Here is an 11333-nt window from a genome sequence, read left to right on the forward strand (position 1 = left end):
GCCCTGCTCTGAAAACCATCAAAGGCCCTTTCAGAGCCACTGCTTGGGCTCCCTTTGGGTTTTGTGCTTCTTGCAAGGCTGAGCAAACCACAGGCAGGCCTTTTTCCACCACAGAATTCTCACCTCTGCAGCAGCTCTAAAGCTGCCAGAATCAAAGCCAAGGGGGCAGGGGGGACAACTCAGGTGCTGGCTGCCACCTGGGGCTGGGCACAGCAGGGCTGGGCAATGGCCATCCCTGTGCAGTGGGGCTGGGCCATGGCTGGGCCCCACCCTTGGATGGCCACAACAAAAACAGCAGCCACTCCACAATACTTTTCACTATCTGAACAACATGGCAATATTTAATCAATAGTATACTCAATAATATAATATCAGTTCATATAATCAACAGCTAAAGTCAACTTCCATTAACTTGTTTCTCACAATACATACTAGTAAACAACTGCTATTCCTGTCCTCACATTTTTGCCTAAAGTACCCATAATTTCAAAGTTATAATTGTTCAGAGTGAAGCGGGTCATATTTTCCATTCCAAGGGAGGTTCCCACTTTGTTCAACTTCCTTGAAAGAGCTGAAGAAAGAAACACAATTTATGCCAGTTTAAACAAAAAGCTGTATTTTTGTCCCAGGTGCAGGGAACCAGGTCCTGTGCCCCCTTGGAACTAGGATGGGCACCAGTGAGCCACCTTAGTGGGAGCACTGGGAGGGGGATTGCAGAGCCACTAAGCACATGGGGGTTAAGAGGAAGAAATCTGATTTTGACTTATGTCTCAACATATGCTATGCATGAGGTGAAAAATGACTCTGTGGGTTGTCCATGTGCTGGGAACCCTGTCCCTGGCGAGGCTTCACGTAACAGAGAATCAGGGGAGAGAAAGCATCAGTGATGGGGCTGTGAGTGACACCCACTGGCTGGTGGGACAGATTCCTTGGAAAAACGTCTGGGAAAAATGGCTGGGAAATTGGGCAGTGGGAGGAGCCTTTGTAAATGAAGGCAGCAAACTGTGACACAATAGGAGCATTTCCTTTGGGTTTCTTGGAGGGATCAGGGGCTCGCTCGGAGGGTCAGTTTGGCCCTCCTTCCCTGTGGGACTGACATTCTCTGAACTTGGGAGAAACAGTGAGAGAAGCAAAGAAGGATCCAAACAGTTCTTATCTCATTTACTGCTCCTGTGTTGTTCATGAGTGGAATTCATTGTGGAAGATTGTTTACCTGAAGGGAATTGGTAATTGGATTCTGGTGTGAGAGTTTTGATTCACTGACCAGTTGAATCCAGGTGTGTGTGTGTGTGGGGACAGTAAACTGACTGCCATGAGACTGTGTGCAGTGGAGTGCCATTGAGTGCTTGGCAGATTCAGTTTAGATATAATGTAATATAATATAGACTAATATGGTATAATAAAGTAATTAATAAGCCTTCTGATAAGATGGTGTCAGATGCATCATTCCCCCTGGTTGTTGGGAAAAATATCACCGATACTCCCCCCACACCGCCTTTTCCTCCCGGTGGTCCTTCTTCCCTGTCCGCACCCGTTCTTCCCTGCTTCGCTGCTTCCCCGAGGCAGCTCATTCCTGCTTGTCCTGGACATTCCTTCATTGCTTCCCTGATGGAGCTGATGCTGCCTGCACCCACCTGCCACCTCTGCCGCGTTTCCCATGCTGCCCACAGCACCGAGCCTGCTGCACCTGTCCCCCGCAGCCCCAGCCCCTGCAGCCAGCCCAGAGCCCCCAGTGCCACAGCCCCAGCCCGCAGCCAGCCCAGAGCCACCAGTGCCGCAGCACCAGCCCGCAGCCAGCCCGCAGCAGCCAGCCTGCAGCCATCGCTCGCCCATGCCAGAGACACGCAGGTGCCGTCCTTGGAAATCACGCCCAGCCACTCACAAAAGCCATGTGGGCTCACCCTGGCTTGCAGCACACACACTCCATCTGCCGAGCTGATGCCCACAGAGCACCCAGGCTCCTTGTGGTAAAGCTGTCCCTGTCTTCTGTTTCTCTCTCTATCCTTTTCCCTTTCTATTCCCTTCCCTCCTCCTTAGTACGAACGCTTACCCCCTTTACCAATAAACAGTTCTCAGATATAATATTGCCACTTTTGTGTTTCATTTTCATATGAGAAACCTTTCAGCAAGAATCCTTCCTGACTCCCCCTTTTACAGCAGGATGGGACAGGGGTGGTGAGAGGAGGGATGGGGAAGCCCTGGGTGTACTGCAAGCACTGTGGGGAGAGAATGGAGCAGTCACTTGAGGGTACTTGGGCACTTGGATGGGGCTGGGGAGCCCCTGCAGGTACCAGCAAAGGGATGGGGGAGCCCTTGGGGGTACTGGGAAAGGAAATGGGGAGCACAGGATGCCCTGTGTAGCCTCTGACTGACTCATGGCCACATCCCTTGGAAGGATGGGCAACCACAGGAGGTGTGGAGGGAGCACCCCCAGTGTCACCCAGTGCCTCCCGCTTCCCAGAGCATCACAGCTTTTGGTGTAGATTGTCATAGATGTCGCTGGGTTCCCATGGGTGCCTTTGCAGCTCCATGTACGTCGCCTGAGGATCCTCCACTGGGAGTGCCATGGGGTCTGGGGGGGCCCTGTGGGAATAAGAGGGTGTGTGGAAGGGGATGGGAGGTGCTGGGGGTTTGGGTAAAAGGTGTCTTCGGGCTGGAGGCTGCACTCACCTTTCCTGGTGCTTCCTGGCATCTGCAAAGAAAACTGGAGGGGTGAGTTTGGAGACCCAGGGGCCCCCATTCACCCTTGGGAATGCTGAACCACCACCAGATACACAATCCTCCCCAGGCCCCCCCAGTATCCCTGATGCACCCCCAGTATCCCTGACCCACCACACTTGCACCAACACTCTGAGCCCCCAGAGCCCCTAGCCTGGCAGTGGGGGAGACCCCTGATAGAACCCCCAACATCCCTGCAGGACCCTCCAACAGCTCCCCAGGGCTCTGAGCTATGGTCACTGGGGGCTGAGCTCCTCCCTGGTCAAGGGCTGTGGGTGCAGCCCTATGGCCTCCCTCTCTGGGGGCCTTCCCAGTGATCCCCAGGAGCCCTGTGCCCCCACTGTCACCTACCCAGGCGGTGCCACTGGTACCAGGCCACAATGATACCCACAAGCAGGAGCAGGAACAAAATGGCCCCACTGACCCCTGCAGCCACTGCAAGAAACAGAGGGGGACACATCAGGGTCACCCATGACCCCAGGGGTCCTGCACTCCCTCGTGACACTGTGTGACCCCACCTGTGTCCCTGTGTGTCCCTGTGTCTCGCGATGTCAGCTCCAGGACACCGGGTGTGATGGTGGCATTGTCCACGGGCACTACAGGGACACAGACAGGGCTGAGGCCACAGCGAGGGGCTGGCAGCCGGTGTGAGGGGATAGGGATGGGGGGGATGGATGTGGTGGGGGATGTCAGGAATGGGGTCACACCAGGGAGGGGTGAGGGGACACTGGGCAAAGGCGGGGTGACCCAACAATGTTTCTGGGGGACATGGAGGTCCCCAACCATGGCACTTGAGGAGGCTGTGGGGGCTCCCCGTGCCCATCCCCACGCTCACTGTGTACAATGACAGGGAGCTGGATGCTGCTCTTCCGCAGAGCCCCCCCCCCCCTCAGAGCACACCTGGTAGCTGCAATTCCCCAAGTGGGAGACCCCCACGGTGGGAACCAGCAGCTGCAAGGACCCCTGCGGGGCCCCCCACCTCCTGCCCAACCCAGTAGAACACGTGCAGGAGGGGGGCTCCGGGCCACAGGGGGCTGGGGGCGCTGAGGCAGGTGAGAGTCAGGGGGCACCCCACCGTGGGTTTGGGGGATCCTCCAGCACTTGCACAGGGAAGAGCTCAGGGAAGAACAGGGGAGGTGAGGACTGTCACTCTGAGTCTGCTGGGAGGTGTCTTTGGGGGTGTCAGGAGTTTGGATTTCCAGCCGTGGGGGTGCTCACCATGCACTGTCACTGTCACCGGCGCTGAGAGCATCCACGGCGCCACCTTGGAGTCCACCTGGCCCCCACAGCGGTAGCGGCCACTGTGGTTGAGCTGCAGAGGCGACAGGGACAGCTTGGTCCCAGTGAGGGACCTCCCCACCTCCTTGTCCTCATGGTAGAATCGCACCTCAGTGACCGACATGTCCCGCCAGCACCGGCAGCGCAGTGTCATCGTGTCCCCCTCTAGCAGCTCCCACGCTGGCACCTGCAGCACCAAGCGAGCTTTGGGAGAGAGGGGTCCTGTCACACCGGAATATCCCCTTTTGATGGGGATCCCTCCATTGGGTCTCACCCAGCGCACCAGGTATCCCCAATTCCAGCATGGTTTCCCCCGCACTGGATGCTCTGGGATGTCCCCAGAGCAGGGGACGGGCTTTGGTAACACAGGAGGTGACCCATGGAGTGGGGCCCACCCAGAGCCCTCAGGGTCCCCACAGTGCCAGGCTGGAGACACCCAAACCCCCCTCACCATTTAAGACTCTCATGGGGGTCTGACCCCGGTGCCAGGTCTGTCACACCTGTAGATGCCACTCGCAGTGACAGTGAAGTTGGCAGGTCCTTCCTGCCACCAATGCTGCCCATCCTGGTACCAGGTGGTGGCACTGGCGGTCCCCGAGCCCTGGCAGGTCAGTGTCACCTGGTCCCACAGCACTGCCGGCCTCCAGGGAGGATCCACCAGGAGCTGGGTGGTCTGGGCACCTGTGGGTGACAGGGGACACCAGGCTGCCAGGGCCAGCGTGGGGCTGGGGAGAGCGATGTGGGACAATGGCATCCCCTGAGGACTCACCAGCGAGGCCGAGGGTCTGGGCTGGAAGGGCGAAGGGACAGGGCTCAGTGGAGGTGTGACTGAATGGACAGCACCACCCGGGGTATGAGGTGAGGCGTCTGTCCTCAAACTGTCCCCATGGGAACACTGGTGTGGCATGGACATCCTGAGCACAGAGACATCTTGGTCATCATGGGTTGACGCAGGAAATGGCAACACTGTGGACACCCCATGTTTGCACAGGTCACCTCCACCAGCCCTACAGCGCCTGTCCCCACGGCCACAAGCCATGGCCCTGTGCCCATGATCCCAGTGAGATGGCACCTGTCCCTATGGCCCATCCATATGGTATGTGACCCTTGTCCCTGTCTCTGCATCCCTGATTCCCTGTCCCCCTCCCCACAGCTGCCCCAGCCCCAGAGTTCCTTTTGCCACATCCTTGTCTCCACATCTCCATCCCCCTGTTTCTGTCCCCACATCCCAGTTCCCCTGTTCCTGTCCTCATGGCCTCCCCACAACTCTGGTCACACTGGCTCCCACCCTGCTGGCATTGGGGACCCCAGGGGACACTGCAACCCCCCTATGGCCCCTCCCCACTGGTCTCTGCCTAACTGGGCTCAATCCTCAGGGTGTCAGTCCCATGCATGGGGCACTCACCCCACAGGAGCAGTGCCAAAATCCCGGCCATCCCGGTGTCTCCAGCCATGTGGACAGACTGTCACTCACTGCTGGGGGTGGCTGTCCCCTGGGTGGTGTCTCTATGGCCAAAGGGGAAGGAAGCAAGGTCAGGTCTCTTCCTCATGCGTAGGTGGCACCTGGTGGGGGCAGGGTGGCCACAAGCTGGGGACAGGCTGTGGGAGGGTGGGGACAGGATGGGGACAAGGCTGAGTGGCAGAAGTTGGGACATGGGGTTCCCAGGAGTGAGTGGCACAGGGTGTTTGAAGGGCCAGGGATGTGTTCTAGGGGAATAGGGAGCCCAAGGGATTGGGTCCCTGGGAATGGGGGTTCTGAGGAGTGGGAATCACCAGGGATGGAGGTGCCATGGGAATGGGGGTGCCCAGGGCTGGGGGAACTAAGGGATGGAACTCCCAGAACAATGAGGGCTCCAGGGATTTGGGGTCAGGGGATGGTTGTCCTAGGGATGAGGGTACCAGGGGAATGAGGGATCCAGTGGGCATGAGGGTGCCTGGGAGAATCAAGGTTCTGGGGAAAGAGGAATTTCTGCGGATGGAATGAATGGGAGAGGGTTCCTTGGGAATGGGGTGCTGGGCCATGGAGATCCTGGGGAATGTGAGTACTGGGATGGAGTCCCTGGGACAGGGGCACTGAAGCAATGGGGGTCCCATGGTTGGGTTCCCAGGGGAATGAGGGTGCCTGGGATGGGCAGTGGCTCGGTGGGTCCTTGGGGTGGAGCCCCTTCCCTGAGTGCCTCAGATTTTGGGGTGACCCACAGCCCAGCACAGCCCCCAAAGTGTGCCGATGGCCTGGGGGTGACGCCAGGGAGATTCTGAAGGGCTCTGAGTCTGTGTGCCCCCAGCTCCCAGGGGCTTTTTCCACGCTTCATTTCCATTTCCTCCTTTTGATCCCTCAATTTCACAACGCCCCAGTTTGTTCCTTGATTGTTCTGGGAAACAACTGAGTAGGGAATGGGCTGGGGGAAGCCCAGAGTGGGGCAAGTAACAGTGAGGGGTCTGTAGAGAGGCTGGGGGATGGGGGTATCTGGCTGTGCCCCCCCAACACTTTCACTTTCTCTCTCCTCAGAAGAAGGAAGAGGCCGTTTGTGCTGAGTGTCACATGGTGGGGGGGAGAGGGTTCTGTCCTGTGGGGATCCTGTCCCAGGGGGGACACATGCTGGACAAGGGGCTCCTGTCCTGGGGGATGGCAGCTCCAGGGGGCTCCAGACTTCTCCATTCTTGCTCAGCCTCTGCAGGATGTGAGCCACCAAGAGCAGCTGGGGAATGGAGCCCCAGCCAGGAAGGAGCTCCCAAACTCCTGCTCCTTGAAGCCAGTGGCCATCCAAGGGTGGGGCCCAGCCATGGCCCAGCCCCACTGCACAGGGATGGCCATCCCCAGGTGGCAGCCAGGACCAGAGAGACCCCCCCTGCCCCCTTGGCTTTGATTCTGGCAGCTTTAGAGCTGCTGCAGAGGTGAGAATTCTGTGGGTGGAAAAAGGCCTGCCTGTGGTTTTCTCAGCTCTGCAAGAAGCACAAAACCCAAAGGGAGCTCAAGCAGTGGCTCTGAGAGGGCCTTTGATGGCTTTCAGAGCAGGGCTGGCTGGAAACCACCCCTGCAAGGGCAGCTGTGAGGGAACTAATCTGGAAATGCAGCAATTGATCATTTAATCCCTGTCTCCAAAGGACTAAGAGAGCCCCATAACTACTGCAAATGCCAAAACAATCTGCTCAACAACCTGACTGGGTCCTCTTTCTTGAACAAAACCTGCAGCCCTTTGGAACATCATGGAAAGAAAGTTTGAGTTCTGGCTCAGCTGCCAGACAAGAGGGAAATGTGGGAAATATTTAGCAGTGGCTCTGCCCTATGGCCATGATGGGGCTGTGGGGAGTGACCCTGTCTGGATTCCAGGTGTTCCCAAAGCTCCTCCTTCCCTGCCCTCCTCACCTGCACAGGGCACAGGGAATAGACAGGGCTCTGCCCCACACCAGCTGCACACCTTCCAGGGTACCCCTCCACTTCCCGGAGCTGTGGGGGCCTTACCCTGGCAACGCTCGGTCCCGACACATCGCGAAAGTGGCTTCGGACACCCCGTGACTGTCCCGGCACTCGCAGCGCGATGGCAGCTGGGCCCCTTCCAGGTGCTCCAGGACCAACATTGCGGTCCCTCCTTTCTGCAGACCCCACCGCAGGGTCTCTGCTCCCCCCTGTCCCGGGGTCTCCCCTCCGCCGTTTCGCTCCCTCCCCGCTCGGGGCTCCCCAGTGGGGTCCAGGTCCCTCCATCCCGGCCCTTCCCACCCACTGCCCCCCGGCCCCTCCGGCCACGCCCCCCGACAGCCCCGGGGCCGGCACCGGCAGAGGCTGCCGAGCTCCTGCAGGATGAGACGTTCCTGGGGCAGCGCCGGTTGAGCGGGGCCCGGCTCCCTCAGGCCGTCCTTGCCCGCAGCACTCGGGCTCCAGCAGCCCCAGGCTGCTCCTTCAGGATTTGCTGACGGCTCCCGGAGTGCTGCCCTTTGTCGGGAAGGAGTCTGGAAACATCCAGATCATCCCCGGGACCTCCTGTGAGGCTGTGCCTGAGCACTGAGAGGTTTGGGAGCCGATGGGTGTCACTGTTCTGTCTCAAAATCTGGGGGAAGCAGGAATGGCAAGTGGTGCCCACCATGGCCCAGCCCTTCTGGGCCTCATCTGACCACGCTGCAAAATTTTCGGCACTCCTGCTCCACCTGCATGGGCAGGTGCTGTTCCCGTGGGAAAGCTTCTCCTCCAGCTGCTCCCACCTCAGCCACTGCTCCAGCTCAGCCCTCCTGGAAGGCCAGCAGGAAGCACCAGCCACATGGCACAGGCACTGAATCATCCCCAGCACCAGCAAAAATCTTCTGGGCAGTAAAGAAAGGTTCTTGTGGGCAGAGCTGGCAGCATCTGACCCCCAAATGGTATCAAATACTACCTTGTGTAGCCCAAAATCCCTGGAAGAGGCAGCAAAGCCATCGGTTTGTGCACCGGGATGATTTAGGAGCACAGCTGAACTTCAGTAACACCAGCTATAATTACAACACCTCCTTAAGAGTCTGAGCTCCCAGAGCAGAACAGGGGCATTGGCCCAACCAGCTCCAGTTTTGCCCCATTTTGGCCTCCCAAGGCACTGCTCCCAGCCCGGGCTGTCCCTGTGCTCCAGCTGCAGCTGCAGAGCCCTCAGGGCTGTGGCTTTGCTTTCCTCCTCTTCCTCCTCCCGCTGTGGCTTCTGTGTCAGGACCAGAAGTGGCCCAGGAAGAGCAGGAACTCCAAAAGTGCTCTGGAGCCCCCTGAGGAGCCCAGGCAGAGTCAGCACCGAGTACCAGCTTTCCTCAACATCCCAGGGCAATTCAACATTTCCAGAGTGGCTGTGACAGGGCTGAAAGAGGAAAAGGGAGAGAAAGTCTGAGGACTTGCAGGAATTGTGGTTTAAAACCACCAGAGCTGCTGCTGTGGACCCGAAACTTGCCTGGGGTCAGGCACTGCCTTCCTTCCATTTGGGATCATGGAGAGCAGTGGCTAGTATTCTGCAGGGCATATGCCTGGCCCTGGGACACTGCTACGCTGCCAGTGGGCACTGGGATCCAACCTGCTGCCTTGGCAGCTTCTGCCTGCTGCCGGTGGTGGTGCCGGGAGCGATTGGTGCCCGTGAGTTTGCAAAAGGAGCGATTTCCCCTCCTCCCTCCCGTCCGAGGCCGCCATGGCCCCTGAGGAGATGGAGCTGGACCGGGGCGCCCCCAGCTGGCTGGGAGTGCTCCCTGCAGCGCCCCCTGCTGGCCGCGGTTATAACTGCCACAAAAACCAACAGCGCTGAGCGGGAGGGAAAGTTCTGGGTTTGTGTTGTTTGTTCTGTTCTGGTTTATAAATTTCCCAGTAAAGAGCTGTTATTTCTTTTCTTGCACTTTTGCTTGAATGCCAAAACATTTTTCAAATTTAAAAATTTTAGACATGGATCTCCTTTCCATTCCGAGAACGCTCCCACTTTCCTTGGCAAATATTTCTCATTTAAATGAGTTGCCAAATCCTGGGTTCCAGAGTGGATGGGACAGACACCCCAAAAACAGACATGGTCAGGGACTTGGCTGCCTCATACTCTGGCTTTTAAGCAGTTAGGCCACCAAGTGCCCTCTCCCCAGCTGGCACTTCTGGTCACCTGGCCACTCAGGAGCTGGCTTTGGCAGAGCGTCACACTGTCCCCAGTGTGCCACGGCTGACACAATGATGGACAGATGGAGCCCTATCTCACCAAAAGCAAGGCCTGACCCATCCCTGTAACACACAACTGTCCCAAAATGCCTCCAGAAATGAAACTTTTCCTCTCTCTGACACCTCACCCTGCGTCATGGCCTGATCCCGACTGCCCTGGAAAAGGGGGAGGCTCTGGAACCCCCAAAGGGCCGTTGTGAGAGCATCGTGTGGGGAAAATGTCAGAGGAGGGGTAAGGGACAGGGGACAAGAGAATCAAGAGCCTCCTGATGGCAGCTCTGGCGATCAGAGCAAAGAAAGTCCAGGGCCCTGCCAGCTACGCTGGTGGAGGAAACGTGCTTGGGGAAGTGTTCAGGGTTTGTTCCTTTTCAGTTGGCTTTGCCTGGAAATCGTTCTGCGTGTGACCATTTGGACGTTGAACTTTGTTCCGGTTTGTGTTGGTTTTATTTTCTCTCATTACTGTTGCAGGAAATTCTTCCTCTCTTAGCCTTTTGGCACCTTTGTGCCCCCACTGGGAGGGAGAGGGACAGTTTTTAGTGGCAGCACACTCATGAGTGGGTGCCCATGGGTGGGGACTCCCAGTGCCCCCCAGTTTCCCCCAGTGTCACAGCACATTCCTCTAGATGTCACCGGGTTCCTGTGGTTGCCCCTGGGGTCCCCGCAGCTCCACGTAGGTCACCTGGGAATCCTGGAGGGTAGTGGCACAGGGGGACCATGCGAGAGACACATGCTGTGTGATCTGGGTGGGGTGACACTCGTGGGTGACGTGTCCCTCTGTGTGTGTGTCCCCCGTACTCACCCCCTGCCCTCTTGGTGACCACGACGTGGGTGTACAGCACCTCCCCCTCCTCTGGGGGGGCCGGGGGATCCGGGGGGGCCCTGAGGGAATAAAGTGGATGTGGGAGAGGGGATGGGAGGGCTTGGGGGTTGCGGTAAAATGGGAGAGTGTGGTTTGAGCCCCCCACTCACCTTTCCTGCTGCTTCCTGGCAGCTGCAAACGAAAGAGGGATGGGGTGACTGCAGGGTCCCAGAGCCCTGAACCCGCTCAGGATTCCTGAACCCCCACAGGACCCTCAATTTCTCTCAGAACCCCTAAGTATCCCTGAAGGCCCCCAGAATCCATGAACCTCCCCAGTGTCCCTTACCAACTCAGCCTCAGGAACTCAAAGCCCAGCAGGACAGAAACCCTCCCCCGACATCCCCAGAGCTCCTGAAAGAACACCCAACATCCCTCCAGGACTCTCCAGCACCTCCCCAAACCTGACAGGAACCCCAGACAAGGTCACACTTCTGGGGCTGTGGGTGCTGCCCTATTGCTCCCCAGGTCTGGGGGCCTCTACAGCTCCCTGAGACCCCTGTGCCCCCAATTGTCACCTACCCACACTGTGCCATCGGTGCCAGGCCACAATGACACCCATGAGCAGGAGCAGGAACAAAAGGGCTCCACCGATCCCTGCGGCCACTGCAAGAAACAGAGGGGGACACATCAGGGTTGCCCATCACCCCAGGGGTCCTGCACTCCCTTGCGAACCTGAGGGACCCCACCTGTTTCCCTGTGAGTCCATTTATCTTGTGGTGTCACCTCCAGGACACCGGGGGTGATGGTGACATTGTCCACAGGCACTGCCGGGACAGAGACAGGGCTGAGGCCGCAGGGAGGGGCTGGCAGCCAGAGTGGGGATGTGGGGATGGGCAGGGA

The 11333-nt window shown here is 58.2% G+C and overlaps 2 long non-coding RNA genes across 2 annotated transcripts; both read right to left on the reverse strand.

The window, feature by feature from the left end:
- Positions 1-1766: 1766 nt before the first annotated feature.
- Positions 1767-3315, reverse strand: LOC141730019 (uncharacterized). The gene is made up of 4 exons (XR_012581508.1): positions 3237-3315; positions 3070-3153; positions 2671-2692; positions 1767-2583 (listed from the first exon to the last, which is right to left on the reverse strand). It is a non-coding gene; the product is annotated as an uncharacterized LOC141730019 (long non-coding RNA).
- A 627-nt stretch (positions 3316-3942) lies between these two features.
- Positions 3943-5490, reverse strand: LOC141730020 (uncharacterized). Its single transcript, XR_012581509.1, has 3 exons — positions 5402-5490; positions 4766-4910; positions 3943-4677 (listed from the first exon to the last, which is right to left on the reverse strand). It is a non-coding gene; the product is annotated as an uncharacterized LOC141730020 (long non-coding RNA).
- Between the last annotated feature and the right edge of the window lie 5843 nt (positions 5491-11333).

This window comes from Zonotrichia albicollis, chromosome 9, assembly GCF_047830755.1.
Source record: "Zonotrichia albicollis isolate bZonAlb1 chromosome 9, bZonAlb1.hap1, whole genome shotgun sequence".
NCBI lineage: Eukaryota > Metazoa > Chordata > Aves > Passeriformes > Passerellidae > Zonotrichia > Zonotrichia albicollis.